General features: G+C 40.1%; 1 pseudogene; it reads right to left on the bottom strand.

Annotated features, from left to right (window-relative positions):
- Positions 1-8,842: 8,842 nt before the first annotated feature.
- Positions 8,843-8,939, bottom strand: LOC122118537 (annotated as a pseudogene).
- Between the last annotated feature and the right edge of the window lie 2,250 nt (positions 8,940-11,189).

Genomic DNA, 11,189 nt, shown 5'->3' with positions numbered 1-11,189 from the left:
CTATATATATCTCTCTCTATATCTATAGATATATCTATAGATATATCCATAGATATATCTATAGATATATATATAGGGAGAGAGAGATCTATACAATATAGATATATATCTATATATAGAAAGAGACATAGATATATAGATAGATAGATAAATATGTATATATATGCATACAGAGAGAGAGGGAATGTGAGGATATTAAATTATATATATTATAACCAATTATTAGTTATTAAATTATGCCTCCATTTAATGAAGTATCATGTTTGAATACTTATAATAGAATTAATTAAAAATTAGTCAGTATCCTTCCATTAGGGGAATCATACCATGGTGCTAGAATGGAAGATATAAATCCAATAAATTTTCTGTGGCATTCTAAAATAGAATCATGAATTTACTGCAAATTTAATTGTTACTTTTATAACATTCCATTAGCATTCACATGAATATGAATGAGTTTTTCAGGATCTCCTTCCATTTGTGGGTGGCAGTCCTGGCTTTCGTACTCCAGGCCTGATTAGTTTCTTTCGAATGCAAACCATTAGAATGACACCTTGAAGATTTCAGATTATTAAAATTACAAAAAAGCACAAAAAGAAGAAAAGAAACGAAGGAGCCAGAGCTTCTGCCTGTAATACTAGATCCTCAGGAAGCTGAGATGTAGAGAATGACAATTTGAATTCAGCCGTGGCAGGAAAGCCTGAGACACTTATTTTTAAGAGATCACAGGAAAAAAAAACATGAATGGGGCTGTGGCTCAAGGACAGAGTGCTACCATTGAGCAAAAGGAGCTCAGGGACAGGGCCTAGACTCATAGAACAAACCTGGAACTGCCCTCCCTGCCCAAAACAAAAAAGGAGGCAATAACTCTATATCTCTGTGTATGGATGGATGATGTATGGATGACGGGCATTCAGCAGGTTGCCCATGCCCAGTCCCCCAATTCTGGGCAAGCTGGAACAAGCCCTCAGAGAGTATTAAGTCTGAGCTGGAAGCTTGAACAAAGTATTCTTCTCTGCCATTTAATAACTGAAGACTTATGTTCTGTCTGAGGTGTCCAATCAGGACACCTAGCAGCCAGCCACTGCCTCCAGGGAGATCACAGTACCTAGACTGTAGGAGTTGTCAAAGTTTCTGGTTCCATATTCTCTATCCCTCTGTAGGGTGTGAGCCTAGACCTCTGGGGCCTGGTGGCTATCACTCATTTATTATTCCTCATTGCTGAGTCGCAGGATGGTCCAAAATCTTGGCAAACATATGAAATAGTTAGCAATATATATGCCGAAAGGGATATGCCAATAAATCTCACCCTCATAACTCCCGTTAGAAGGGAACCTTGGGCTGCGAATGTGGCTTAGTGGTAGAGTGCTTACCTAGCATGCACTAAGCCCTGGGTTCGATTGCTCAGTACCACAGAAAGAGAAAAAGCCAAAAGTGGCACTGTGGCTTAAGTGATAGCGTGTTAGCCTGGAGCAAAAAAGCTCAGGAACATGCCCAGAACTTGAGTTCAAGCCCCAAGATTGGCAAAAAAAATAAGTGAGCCTGATGAGACATATTCTTCTGGGAATCAGAGGAGGGCCGAGGTTATAGGTAAGAGGTAGGGTAGAGGGTAGGTGTTGGTGGTTAACCTCTGTAAGCTACTCAGGAGGCTTAGATCTGAGGATCCCAATTGTAAGCAGGAAAGTCTATATGAGACACTTTTCTCCAATTAAACACAAAAAAAACAGAAGTAGAGTTGTGGTTTAAGTACTAGAGTGCTAGCCTTGAGCACAAAAACTCAGGGATAGGATAGCATCCAGGCCATGAAATCAAACCCTAGGACTGGCACGCACATGCACACACACACACACACACACACACACACACACACACACAAGATAGAGCATTTGCCAGTCAGCCTGCACAAGTTCTATCTCTAGCAACTCAATATGAAATGAAAGTGGGAGAAGGGAAGGAAATACTTGCTCCAGGAGGTGATATAATCAGTGCCAAAATTCCCCAGGAGTTCTAAGATGTGGATTCAGGGCAGAGGGCCTCAGGCATAAGGTACAGCATGGGCAAAGGTCCTGAGGTGTAGAGCAGATGGTGTGGGTGGAATGAAGGTTCTGTGGCTTCAAGCAAGTATGGCAGGACATTCAAGGCTGAGTCACAGGTAGGGCAGAGGGTGGGGTCCCACAATGGGGCCCAGGGTGAAGATTAGCTCAGCTTTTTAAAAGGGACCCCATCCATTTCCTGTGGCTGGAATCTTATTTGTAACAGCTCCTGACCCTCAGACCTCCTTTGCATGTAGAAGTCAGGGCAAGCGCAGGGAAGAACGCTTGCTTGACCCATTGCAACAATGAGAAGTACAAGTTGTCATGTCTAAAACGAACTTTACAACTTTGGTGGGGGGGGGGGGAGGATTGGGTGGGGTGCCGAGGGGAGGCTGGGAAGGGATGGGAAGGGGAAACAAAGGAAGAGGCTACAATGCTTGATAAGAAATGTACTCATTATCTTGCCCATGTAATTTTAGCCCCTCTGTACAGTATTTTCACAATAAAAAGAAAAGAAAAGCTTCTAGCCCAATGCCACCAGTGGCTCAACCCTTGTAAATCTTAGCTACTCAGGAGACTGAGATAGAGATCTTGTGTGAAGCCAGCTCAGGGGAGGAATGTTAGTGAGACTCTTCTTGCCGATGAACTATTAAAAGCCAGAAATGGAGCTGTGGCTCAAGTGGTAAAGTGCTAACCTTGAGGGAAAATATTAAGAGACCAGAGCCCAGACCCTGAGTTCAAGCCCCAGTACTGGCACAGAAAAAGTAAAGAAAAGATTTCAGGAGCTCCTAGTCCACTGTGGTGAAAGACTAGTCCTCAGAAGACTGAGATGTGAGGACCATGGTTCAAAGCCAGCCCAAGCAGGAAAGTCCGGGAGATTCTGATCTCCAAAGAACCTCCATAAAACCGGAAGTGGCTCTGTAGCTCAAGTGGTAAGCTGAAGAGCTTAGGACAACGCCCAGGCCCAGAGTTCAAGACCCATGACCAAACCCTGGCCTGCTTGTACCTCTGTGGCTCTAGGCAGAGTACTTTCCAGTGGGCCCCTGAGGGTCTCCCAATGTCTAGGTGTCCTACAAGTCTTGAGAGAAGCCTGTTTGGAGGCTATTGTCTACAGAGCAAGACATAGTACAAGAGAAGGGTGGAGCCTTGGGGCATGGAGATAATCAGAATGGCATCTGTCATGGATGTGATGTGGATCTGAGCAGTAAATTGACGTCTCAGACCACAGTTCTGAGCCAGGAAGGTCAGAAGCTGCAAGATGTCATACCAGATAATGCCCCTTCATGAGGGTATCACAAGAGTGTGAATTTGTCAGGCACACCTTGGGCAAGTGTTGAGTTGGGCTCATGAAAGACTTGTAGGCTCAGGAATCCACAGCCAGCTGGCTGATGCTTGTAGCAGTAGCTGTCCCTGGAGTCCCAGGCCTCAGAGGCCTGCTTTCCTCACCAGTGCTCAGGGACACATGAAGGTCTGCAATCATGGGCCGACTACAAATGAGCATCCATAGTGCCCTCTCCTTGGTCCTGTGGCCCAGTGCACAAATGGAGGGACTGGTTCCATGGAACTTACTTCCATGGCCCAGACTCCTCAGCCCAAGAAGGATTTAGAGAGAGAACACTTGATATGCCTGTAGAGTTTACTGTGACAATGCCTCAGGACTGCCCCCAGTTCTAGCTCAGCTCATCATTACCACCTTCCTGTGTTTGTGTGTGTGTGTGTGTGTGTGTGTGTGTGTGTGTGTGTGTGTGTGTGTGTGTGCGTGCGTGCGTACGTGAACGCATAAGCACCTTGGTTCTAGGGCTTGATCTCAGGGCCTGGGCTCTGTCCCTCACATTTTTCATTCAGGGCTAGCACTCTACCACTACTTAAGCCACAGCTCTTCTTCCAGCCTTTGGGTGGTTATTTGCAGAAGAGAGTCTCACAGACTTTTCTAGCTGGGCTGCCTCTGAATGGCAATCCTCAGATCTCAGACTCCTGATAAGCTAGGAGTATGAGAGCATGAGCTATTAGCATCTGGCCACACTTCCTTTCTTGGCTAAAACAGACTACCTCTCTCCCAGCTGAGCACCCATCTACAGCTACCCCTCCTATCCCTGGCTTCAGATGAAACATAACCTCCTCCCCTGAGGAAAAAGAATGGGATCAGGTTTGAGTTTTATATTCTTCACAGCCAGAGGCTGGTGGAAGCAGATGTGGAGGTCAGAGATCTAGGCCAGGGCAAGTAGACAGCTGTTAGAACAGAACAGTGTAGGAAAAGACATCCATGCAGCTGGATGCCAGTGGCTCATGCCTATAATCCTAGCTACTCAAGGCTGAAGCCTATGGATCAATCAAGATTCAAAGCTAGCCTGGGCAAACTCTTATCTCCAAAGAATCATGACAAAGATGGGAAGCGGAGCTACTGTAGTTCAAGTAGTACAACACCAACCTTGTGCAAACAAGCTAAAGGTACCTAGGATACCACCTAGGCTCTGAGTTCAAGCCCTGGTAAACACACACGCACACACACACACACACACACACACACACACACACACACACACACACACACACACACACATACACACACATCATTAGCAGGTGTCAGTGGCTCATACCAGAAATCTTAACTACTCAAGTGGCTGAGCTCTTAGGGCAGCAACTTGAAGCCAGCCCAGGCAGGAAAGCATGTGAGACTCTTCTGTCTACTCAGCTACTAAAAAAGATGAAAGGTGAGCTATGGTTCAAGTGTTAGAGTGTAAGCCTTGAACAAAGGAAGCTCAGGGACAGTGCCAAGCTCTGAGTTCCAGCTCTAAGATTTTTTTAAAGACACCCTACACTCCATTCAGGCCATAAATTCTGATTTTGGTCTTCCTAAATCTCACCTCTGCTCCTGCCACTTCCACAGCACAAATGGCCGGTGTGTGGCCAGCACTGGGTTAAGAAGTGAACTTACAGAAGGGGGACATAGCCAGGTCAAGGATAATGCCACAGAACATTGAGGCACTGACCATACCAGTCTCTCATCCCGTAGTTCTCTGGCCCTGGAGCTCAAAGTCTGTGCCTCTGTATTCTGGACATCTGGAATTGTTTAGAGGCCCTGCTAGGGTCGGAAGATAGACTTGCCTGTGAAAAGATTTGTTGACATTTCCTAGACGTCGACCAATATTTTCAAGCCACCTTGGCCTCACCTCCCATGTAACCCCGGATCATCCTTGCTGGGTTAGCCTTCAGTCAGATATCAAGCTCGAGTTGGTCAGAGCCACTGGCAACCATCCTTCCCCCACTCCACTGCCAGCTGGCTGGGAGTGGGCCATACAGTACAGCCAGAGGCCCAGCTGAGGAAAAGGACAGGACATCGCATGACTGACGCTGCCCCCCAGAGGCAGTGGAGAACATATGCCAGCTGGCCCTGCTGACCCAGAATCCTCTGGAGGTGGACAAAGATATGGATAGCCAAACTTGGGCTCCAAAGGAAAAGTGGAATATTCAGGTCTCTGACAATTTAAGACTCATTATAGATCCTGATAGGGGGTTAAAGGCAAGGTTGCAATGGAGAAGCGGCACCATCCGAATTTAGGAATAGGCAGACAGGCACTCACGAAGTGGACAGAGAAAAATGAGGGAAAAATACACACATACACACACACACCAACGGGTAGCCCAAGGTCTCAGCAGTCCTTGAGCACATGAATATTCCAACCCCCAAGAAGATGGCAATATTGTTCTCCGAACAACTGTAGACAAAACTCAGAGTCTCTCACACATCTGGAATGGCTCCTAACACAGCAGAGCATTTCCTACTATACACACAGCTTTTTGCCAGATTTTGTTATTTTTTTTCAGTTTTCTCAAGGCTAGCATTTTATTGCTTGCACCACAGCTCCATTTCTTTCTTTTGCTGGTTACTTTCAAATCAGAATCTAATGGAATTTTTTTTCTTGGTCTGCTTTCAAACCACAATCCTCAGATTTCATCATTCTGATTAACTAGGATTAAAGACATGAGCCATCAGTGTGGCTTCTACTTTTTCCTCTATAGTTATCTAATGCACATACTTAGATAGTAATGTAAACCTGAGAGTATAGAAGCAAGATGTACAGTTATGATACTGTCCTGTCAGAAATTCAAGTTAGTAATGTAAATTTCTTCATAAGAACATAAACAATTTATACCATGATACTGTGTAAGAGAACTTACTATTGAACATATGAGCTTTAAGAGCTTTCTAATAGATCCATTATTTATTGTTACCTAACATTATTAACATGTATGAGGCATTAGTAAAATAGAAGTCCTATGCATGACTACATAAATTCCTTGTTTTTTTAAAGACACTTGTTTTCATCTAAAAAAGTAGGCCTGTCTATTGTCTTCATGTGATTTTGATGATTGAAGGTGCTTAGTGAGAAGGTGAAAATGTATTAGTAGTCCTAAACTATCAATTCTCATTTTTTCTTCATGGAGAATATAAAGATCAAAGCAATAGTTCAGAATCAGCAAGCAATATTTCAGAATCATGCTTCCAGTGCAAGTGGATGACCAGTAAGAAATCCTCAATACCATTTTACACAAAGTATTGTCACAGATACAATCTGCCTGCTTTCTCTAGCTGCTTTACTAGCTTGGACCTATTTCTTTATTGTACAGGAAAAGTGTGATTCAACTGATTTCAGTCAGATCTGTTACTAGATTTACCAAGGATTTAGATTCTTGTCTGTAATTTGGTCAAAGCTATGTCTCTTTATGTAGGCTACTAAAAATGTATTTACTAATTTCAAGTAAATACATAAATTCTATTTCAATCTTTTTAAAAAAATACAATTTTGTTTGCTCTATCAATTGATCAGAGGCATGGATTTTGTGGCTAGCTAGGTCATTGCACATCTGTATCTCTCTTCCTTTCTCTATTTCATGATTCTCATAGATAATGTTTGCTGCATAATTATCCTAATTTATTTTGCTTTCATATTTTTGGTTGCATCATTTCACTTTTTGCTCTGCCACTTCCCAAATCATTTATATGGAAGGCATTATTTCATATTTTCTCATTCCTAGAATAAGCTGCACATGAAGACATCACTGGTCCTCATTTTCAGTCTGTACCTTTGAATAGGGAGGAACATCTTTCCTCTGTTCTCCATCAATTCCCTACTCTCCAGTTAGAATAATTTCGAATAGTAAAATTAGAAAAAGAGAATAAAAATCATGGTGAAAAAAGATATGCAGAAAATTCACCGGATATTTCTGACCAGTTCAACCAATGTGAACTATTAGGGAAATACATGGAAACCTCATTCCCACTGGCTCTCAAAGTCTCTGGTTAGTCAATTCTTAGGAAGATGAGGAACAAGATGAAAAAGTAAGGAATAGTATCAATTGCAAGACAAAAAATGGAGAAGGATCCAAGTAAATTTCTTCATTGGGCTACCGAAAATATTCAGCTTACTGCAGTGCAGAGACTACTTTTCAGAAAGGCCACTCATGTGAATAATAGGGGATGATGATGAGTATACCCTTCTTCATCAGGGAGCCTACAGTGGACACTTAGACATTGTCCATGAGTTGGTGGCTCAAGTGGCAAATGCAATAACTGTAGATGGCTGGACACCCCTGCACAGTGTATATATGTGGAATAATACCAGAGTGGCTTTTTTCTTACTTCATCATGATACAGATACCAATGCCAACTAAAGGCCTCTTGACCACCTTACATCTTGCTGCTGAGAATTGAAATAGCAAAGATACACTGGATCTCCTTCTGTTGAACCATTATATAAAACCAGGTGTGAAGAACAAATTAGAAGAAACTGCATTTGAAATTGCCCAAAGGATAAGTATTTATCACTACCTCTATGAAGTTGTGGGAGGCTGCACAAATTGTTCTCTTAAGTCCTAATGGTCGGGTTAAGTTTCTTAAATTTCAAAAATGCAAGTCCATCCTTTGTGTCCATACAAAATATTTCCACAATCCAAATAAGGGCAATATCTTTTTTTTTTTTTTTTGCTCGGTCATGGGGCTTGGACACTGGGTCTGGGCGCTATGCCTGTGCTCTTCAGCTCAAGGTGAGTGCTCTACCACTTGAGCCACAGCCTCACCTCCAGTTTTCTAGTGGTTTATTGGAGATAAGAGTCTCACGGACTTTCTTTCCCGGGCTGGCTTCGAACCGTGAGCCTTAGATCTCAGCCTCCTGAGTAGCTAGGATTACAGGAGTGAGCCACCAGCGCCCGGCAACACCAATACTTACTGTAAAAATTCATGAATTCCGTGGAATTCTTCAAAGTGAGTTGCCTGCATTGGATGTCAAAATGTATTCAAGAGTTTTTGTATACATGTATAATGATTTCTGCAGAGTTTGTGATTTTTTAATCAGAAATAATTTTAACGTATCTGTTGAAATGAGTAGTACAGAAACTAAAGTATTTCTGGTGCTTGTCTGAAAAAGAATATTTTAAAATATTCTATATTCTATGTTTGTATAATGTTCATAATTTATTTTATTCTTTCCTAGATATACTTTGAATTCTATATTATTTTATAATATATAGGTTCATTAATGTGTCCTTTCAGATTGTATTCCATATAGAAAGTTTTATATTCCTTTTTTTCCTAGGTCCTAATATTAATTTTGTTTGGGATAAAATGACAATTTTGTCTAATTTCAAAAGTTTTGTAAAGTTTATGCTATGTAAACGCCTTTCTGAGGTGAAGATTTAATACACTAATGCCAATCTAAATTTAATTAAAAGGAATTACATTTGTTGTTACATTTGTTATTTTGTAATCAAATTTTTAATAACTGTTTTTCATTTCTTGCATCTGAAGAATGAAAAATATGGAATACTTCACAAATTTTCATATCATTCTTGTGCAATTGCCATGTTAATCTCTGTAGTGTAGTTTGGGAATACGTGCTGCTGAAGCATGTAGTATCTTCTAAATTTAAGTAGTTAATGATGCAATCTTTATACAGGCTTATATCCATGGGTGCCTACTTGGAGCAAGGAATCCTTATTGTTCCTAACAATGCTATTATTTCCCTAAAATTCTGTGAATAGGGAAAACATTATATGTTCAATTGATTGCTCACATTTGCAATTTTTTTTGTCAATGACAATTTTAAGTCTTTTTCATTTGGAATTTGATCATACTTTCAATAATTTATAGCTAGGTCCAAAGGTGATGGCTTTTTCAAGTACTTATTGATCCAACTGACTTAGGTTTGTGAAGCTAATGGATTCAAAGTAAGCCTTGCTTAAGAGCTACTTCTAACATTCTGCAGCTGACATTTTCCCAAATGAGGTCTTACTGGCACAAATGTCTACCTGACCCTTTACTCTTCTCCCATGTAGGAACAGACCAATAGGAATATCTTGCAATGACAGCATAGATTGTTTTACTTGAACAAAACTAATCTTAGTTACAAGGATCATAGAGAGATAAACAGTTCAGTCAGAACTGTTCAGACTAAAAGGTATTTTATCAAAATATGATTGTTTATTATATCTAACATTTCAAAAGTAGCTAAAGCCAAGAAGGTGAAAAATTGATCATATGCATGATTACTTAATGTCCTGGCCTGTCTACCATCCAAGCAGGCAGGAACTTACACCACTGCATTTCTATCACCAAATATTTTCATAGTTGCAGAAGAAGTCCAGATGTTTCTTCTAATTATTAGGCCTTAAATTGGTAATGTTTTAATCACAGTGTTTTCTCTTGCCTCCAGGCTGTAAATCTACAAATGGTAAAGCTTTAGGTCCAACTCTATCAAACACTGAGGTAGAGATAATGAAATAATACTTTAAAACAGATTTGCCTTTGATACTGTAACCACAACAGAACAATGCAAAACATGTGTCTTTTTCTTATATTATATATAGTTATATATTTTATATTTATATGTGCTGATTTTATATTTCACACAGTGAAACTTACTAGAATTAGTTGATAATTTCACAAATAAATTAATATTTATTTATTCCAATAAATAGAATTGGAATATAAATAATTAGGTTTAAAATGTATATTAGAATATAAAAAGTATCAGCGCAATGTCTTTGGTATAAACCTGTGATACATTCTAACTCTTCTTGGTCTTCTGAATTCACATGGTAAAAAAAAACAATGTTGTTTTCCGCTAATCTAAAAGGGATTTTACTCTGCTTCTCTGTTTATTGTTTTAACTCGCTGGTCCCAAACTGTTTTCTCCATATTTCTGAAGCATTCCTACTAATTATGCCCAAATTTTGCTGATAAGATGTCTAACAAATATTGTTCTTCTGCATGACACAATGATTCCTAGGATCCCAGGTCCCAGTTACCGGCATCATCAGATAACAGAGGCAAGACTTCTCACCAAGGTCCATGCAACATGCCAACACAAAGTAATTGAAGATCCATCTCAATTTCTAATTTCCTATATTTTAGGGCCCCAATTCCTTGAGATGCAGGAATTAGCAGTAAGCAATTGTGAAATGCACGGCAACTTAAAATGAAAGATGAGATCACAAAATTCAAACATTCAACTTACAGATGACCAGCCCATATGAGTAAACAAGTTCACAAAGTGTCATAAGATTATTTTTAATACCCCTCCCCTATGATTAATGAAAGATTTTAGTCCTGCATAAGTGAGCCGAAAAGTAGTTCCTGGAAGGATAGATCCATAATTGGTCTACCAAGGCCCAGAAAAATTTACTTAGAGTTCAAATGTAATTCAGAAAAACATTGAGAAGATCCTTATTTCAAAACACTGGGACTTCAGTACAACATGTTTCAGTGGTATAAAAATGTCACTCTCAAACCAATGATAATCTACATTTAATCTTCTGAAAGTTATTCCTTTTCAAATTAACTTTTTAAAATCACATTCGCCAAAATAACATTTGACAAGTAGATGATACTTAGTTACATTACAAGTTTTTCAAGTGTAGGGAGCAAGTTACAATAGAGTTGAATTATTTACCCAGCACTAATGCCAAACACGTTCAACCATTCATTAAAGTGTAGAAATAGTACCACCCACAATTTGTGTTTTTCAGTAGGGGCCTTCCAGAAATGTGTTAAATAGATCAGCCTCCCAAATTTCAAACCCAAATATTAGCTAATAAAGTAAATGTCATCATTTAATAAGGTACATTTTAAAAAGTCACAAGTAGTTGTCTTATCATATG

Source organism: Dipodomys spectabilis, unplaced genomic scaffold (assembly GCF_019054845.1).
Source record: "Dipodomys spectabilis isolate Male_0828 unplaced genomic scaffold, ASM1905484v1 ptg000154l, whole genome shotgun sequence".
Lineage (NCBI taxonomy): Eukaryota > Metazoa > Chordata > Mammalia > Rodentia > Heteromyidae > Dipodomys > Dipodomys spectabilis.
Note: the sequence above shows the minus strand (reverse complement) of the source record. Positions and strands in the feature narration are given on the sequence as shown.